The sequence below is a fragment of the Theobroma cacao genome, chromosome 1, assembly GCF_000208745.1.
Source record: "Theobroma cacao cultivar B97-61/B2 chromosome 1, Criollo_cocoa_genome_V2, whole genome shotgun sequence".
Lineage (NCBI taxonomy): Eukaryota > Viridiplantae > Streptophyta > Magnoliopsida > Malvales > Malvaceae > Theobroma > Theobroma cacao.
In genome coordinates this window covers 23,768,059-23,774,058 of record NC_030850.1, presented here as the reverse complement: position 1 = coordinate 23,774,058, position 6,000 = coordinate 23,768,059, and positions in this window count along the sequence as shown.

Below are 6,000 nucleotides of genomic sequence, written 5' to 3'. Positions count from 1 at the left end.
ACCATAAATTCTTAATTCATACAATGTGATGGTTTGACCACCATTAACTTTTGACCGGTAATGTTTAAACCTATTGCATCTTGGGCTGGCAATGTACGAACCTCATTGCACCTTGAGCATTCATGATGCATCATGGGAGTGGAGTCGTCACTACACCCCGAGAATGGAATTATACTTCACTCAAATCAAGTACTCATACTCAGATTGCTTTGTATGTGGAAAATACCTCACATACTAGCATATAACATCTATCGTACATGCTTAATCATCTTAGTAGTATATGAAATCTACATTATACATACTTTTTCATGGCAATCATCATGCATACTTAATCATCTCGTACTGTATATGGAAAATGTATCTTATACACAATCTTATGGCATTCATCATGCATATTTAATCATCTCATATGATACATGGAATTTACATTATATACACAATCTTATGCCATTTATCATACCAAACATGCACATTATAACATTTTTAAATAAGCATACAATATCTCGTACCCATATTAGTTTAAAGATCGGAGTAATCCAGTGGACTTTAAACATAAAATGCTCGCCTCTTTTGTTGAAAACTAATACATAGTAGAATATTTATATACAAAATAGATTCATAAATGTTTTGAGAATCATAGTGTCAATCATATCATAATCCCTAATAATTTATTTTTTAGAAAACCATTTTCATTCTTGAAACTCAAATATTTTGATAAACCATTTTAGAGATATCATTTCAACATAGATAAGTAATCATTTCCATAGAAATCATGTTAGCTTTACGTATCAAATTAATTTGAAAGTGATGTATCCACTCACCTAATTGGAGAGTCGACTTCCTTGCTCCAACTACAATTCCATTTTGGCAAAATCCATGGAGATTTCAAGTGTTCCTATCATACAAAAATCATCACAATAATTACCTAGAATAATAATCTCATAGTAATCACTCTAGGTAGTTTCAAAACTATTTGAATTCAACTAAATCTATATTTCTAGCTTAAACCTATTACTACTCAACCAAATAAATGCTTAAAAACTCATAAATCCTTCATCCTTACCTTAGGTGAGCTTAAATGCTTAAGAAAAGCACAAAGTCTTGAACTTCAGCAATCTAGAGAAATATGTGGGCATTAAAACACTATTTTAGTTTTGGAAACCCATGACCAAAAGATTTCAAAGCTAAAAATGTCATCTTTTTCTATAAAACCCAAAACTAAGCTTTAAAATCAAAAAAATGGAGTTTTTTTTTAGTTAAATATGGGTTACGAGACCCTTGGAGTTGAGAGTTTACCTTGCAAATGCGACTGAGGGTTATTAATCCTCAAAAAATGTGAGATATTTATAGTTTTAAATGTGAAAAATACAATTTTACCCCTTTTATTTTTCTGAAAATGACAAAATGTATCAATACATTTAGATCATGTATCGATATATTTAGATTTTGGAAAAAATTGTATAGATACATTATTAACATATATTGATATGTAATCATATGTATCAATGCATTACAAACATGTATTAATACATTTGAAACAAAATGCAGTTTCGAGACAGATTATTTATAAAACCTGCCCAGCTTATTTACATTAAATACCGTTTAAGTAAATGTCCTCATTTTTACTTCTTTCCTTTTTACTTTCTATTTACTTAAGATATTTAATGTAAGAAAGCAAGCAACCCCTCATTTAGATTCAATAAAATCTAAAAGAATCAAAATATAAATTTTGGTTTCAAGAACAAAATTGAAAAAATTTGACTAAAAATTAAATTTGCGGCTCTTATTTACTATAGCAAGCATACTCCAAAAATTTAAAAAAAATCATTTTTGGTCATTTAAATATCAAAGGAATAATTCCCATCATTTTTTATTTTCGAAAATTTGTTCTATAAAAATCACATATTTTGACCCCCTTCATACTTAGAAAATTTTTTGCTTTAAAAGTGACAAACAACCAAAGTGTAAAGGAATTTTTTTGAAGGTTAAAACTAAGTTTGATACTCAAACTATGTAACCTATATGTTCACTTAAGGATTTCGTAACTTATCCTTTTACTCAAGGTAGGATTTCACATTCTTTACCCTTATGAAAATTGTCGTTGAATTTTAATAATGTACTAACCTTCGCCGAATAGGTGTGGGTTCTTTGCTCACATGTCATCTTCGGCTTCTTAAGTCAACTCATCACTCGAGTGATTGTGTGAGACCTCAACCTCTATAGGCTTGTAACTAAGTATAGATGTAATAATACATGCTAGGGGTAGTTTCATCATTTTCTCTAATAAGCTTCCAGAAGAAAGTTTTATGATATTTTAAGGCTTAAATGAATATAAGACTGCATAAATGATGTGTACTGATGAAAACACGAAGAAAACTAGAAGTTTCAACAATTTTCATAATAGGGGCAGAATGGTAATTTTTCACTTAAGGTTAAAATTTTAAGTTTTTATGAACTCGAACATGTCTAGACCATTATGGATCTTGTCCCAGTGTTAAAAGAGCAAAAAGATTGCATAAAAGATTGGAGGAGAATAAGTTAATTGGTGGAGGGGCATTTTCGTAATTTTAAGGGAAAAGATAAGATTGCCTTTAAATATCTTGAATTTTCAGTAGCTTCTAGAGATTTTCCAGCAGCTGGCCTTCTTCTTCTTCTCCTTTCTCATGTTTCTTCAAAACTCCATGGAAGCTTGAATGATTTTCTCTCTCTAGCTCTAGTTTTCACACCTTTGAACCCTTTTGACTAGAACCTTTGAATTCTTTCATCCTCTCACTTCAAAAACCTTGATAAAGCTTATTTCCAGACTTTCTCTCACTAGTTGGGCATTTTAGAGAGAGAAAAAAAGAATTACCCTATTAATTTGGAAGCAATTGGAAGAGAATTTGACTACAAAGGAGCCCTAGAGTAAGTGATGAACTAAGCTCAATTTTTAGCTGCAGAAAATGGCTAGTAATTGGGATTTATGAGCTGTTTTATTGTTGACTATGTTCATTACTTTTAGTGATTAAGATAGTGAACATAGATGGCCATTTAATGTGGTAATTGAAAACTAGTTAAGAGATAGCTTTTAGAGTTCATAGTGTGTAAATTGATCTATTGTTTATGTTAATGTCATCCTAGGTTTTAAGGAAGCCCATCATCTCATTTGGACAATTAGGAGAATTGGAGTCATCTAAAGGCTTTACAATCAATTGGTGAGTGGACTGCCTTCAAAACTTATTTTGGGAATATAATGTATTTGACAAACGTTTAAATGATTTTATACGATTTTTCATGAAAATGAATGTCTTGGGAACAAGCTCTTGAGAAATTATTTATGTTATGATATGTGGTTATTATGGATTTCTATGTGGCTGCATTATGTTGATATACATATATGCTTGAATATAATATTGTGCAATTATATTGACTCGGCTATGTGCGAGTAGGGAGTGTGCATAAGTCGAGGATGACCCGGTTATGTGCAAGTAGGGAGTGCACATAACCCGGTGATGACCCAGCCATGTGCGAGTAGGGAGTGCGCATGAGCTGGTGAGGATGATGATGGGATGGTGTGATGATGATGATGGGTATATGCGTATATATATATACATATGTAAATATGTGTGTCATAGGAAATTGATGGATAATGGTTTATGGTTGTAATACATGTGAAACTTGACATGTTAAACCTTGAGAAATTGTTATGTGTTTCATATTGGTTTTGAACATTTCAAGCAGGGTGGTTTTTTTTGGGAGATAGGGAAATTTTCATTTGATGCCCTGTATTTCGCTGCAGTGAGAAACTTTAGGGTTTTGAAAGGGTAGGCTGGCCGAAAACTCGCTGCAGCGAGGCTGCATTTTTGCTACAGCAAGAATGACACTGTAGCTTTTCGCTGCAGCGAAATACATTCTCGCTGCAGCGAGAAACTTTCTGTTTCTAGGTTGCAATTTCGCTGCAGGGAGATTGAATTTCGCTGCATTGAGAAACTTTCTGTTTGTGGGTTACAATTTCGCTGTAATGAGATTGAATCTCGCTGTAGCGAAAAACTTTCTGTTTTGGTCTCCTATCTTGTCCAATTGCTGCCCTATCTTTCACTACTTTGCTACCATATCGGAGCATGGACTTCCAACATTAAGGATTAGATGAGTTAAGTTCAAAATGGGGAGGTTTAGTGAGAAACCCTCAGCCAATTGAGAAACCCTTGTTCGGCTAATAACTAAATCCCAACATTGCTGCAACGAAAATTCATTCTCGTTGCAGCATAGCTGCAGCGAGAATGCTTTTCCGCTGCAGTGAAGATTCGTTGTCATATTGGACTTGCTTGTGTAATATTGAAGCTTTCATTCTTCAAATGGTTCGTTATGTATGGGTTCATGATTTTCAAAGGATTAATCATTTAAAGGCTTGATGAGGGGTTTTTAATAAAAATAGAAACAAGTTGCATTGTTTTGAAAAAGAATGCATCATGATTTCATTAAGGATTCCTTATGGTATGCTTGTTCCCTTCCTTGTTCACTCACTGGTTTTATACTCACTATTTTCAAATTCATGTTTTCAGATCACGAGGCAGTCGGTAACTAGGACGAGGTGTCCTTGTAGACCTGTATCCATCTTTTGGTAGGTGTCTCGGCATTCAGTAGCTGTACATTCATCCGAGTCCCTCCACTGAAAGTCAAGTGTTATTTTGTTTTGTATATACAAACTTAATGTAAATTATTAGAATACATGTTGTAGACATTGTATGTAAAATTTTAAGGAGTAATGCCATTACAAGTTGGCAATGTATATCACTATTTTGATTCAAAAGTATGAAATATGATTTAGTGATATTTGATGGAAAGATGAGTAGGATAAATCGATAGGCTTGCTTGGGCTTAATAGACTACGTTTTTTGGGCCCTTGTGCCGGTCATGGCCCAAAAATTTATGTCATGACAAAGTTGGTATCAGAGCTCTAGGTTTGTCTAGGTTCTAGAATTTCTTTTTGTTGGTCCAGCGAAGAGTCGGGTTTTTATGTGGGAACTCCAGTTGTGAAGTGTGAACCGCAACACATTTTACAACCAAGTGACCACATAGATTCCCTATCTTAGAAACTACCTTTTACCTTAAGTATGATTATGAAATGTGTTTAATAACAGGTGTTTGCTCTTGTCTAGGTAAGAATGTCACCTAAGACACTAGCCGCCTCAAGACAGATGGGGGAGCAAGATGCCCTTCATGAGATGATAGATAGGCCACGGGCATCCATTCGGAGGGGTCGAGGTAGACGTGGCAAGGCCACTAAGCCGGTGAGGGCGGATACACTTGTCAGTAGGCAAGAAGAGGGACAATCGTCAAGTGATGTAGACAAACACCCAACTGGGGGTATTACTATCGAGGATTTAGCGACAGGCCTACAGGGAGTCAACCAGGTTGTAGAGATGATGGTGACCCGTATGGAGGATATACAGAGGGTAGTAGAGGGGAGACCTACAGTACAAGAATCCCCTAGCTCCCAAGGATAAGCCGATCACCAACATCATGAGGTCGAGAGGGGACATCTAGATATTTCTCTTCCTAATTTTCTTAAGCTCAAGCCTCTATCATTTTCAAGGTCTGATGCATCAAAGAAATCCCCGGTTTTCTTAGATAAGATGGAGAAAATATGTAAAACTTTGGGATGCTTTAGTGTCCGATTAGTCGAGTGAGCCGCTTTCAGATTAGAGGATGTGACGCAGGAGTGGTATAGCTCTTTATGTAGAGGCAGATCGACGGATGCAGTGCCATTGGCTTGGAGTGAGTTTAGTGTAGCCTTTTTAGATCGGTTCCTACCACTCAGTGTACGTAATGCCAGAGCCAGAGAGTTTGAGACTTTGGTAAGACTTCGAGTATGACGGTGTTGGAGTATGACATCAAGTTCACATAGTTGTCTCGGTATGCTCTTTATCTCATTTCTACTGAGGAGATGAAGATTCAGAGGTTTGTGGATGGGTTAGTAGAGCCACTGTTTAGGGCTATGGCATCTCGAGATTTCACTAC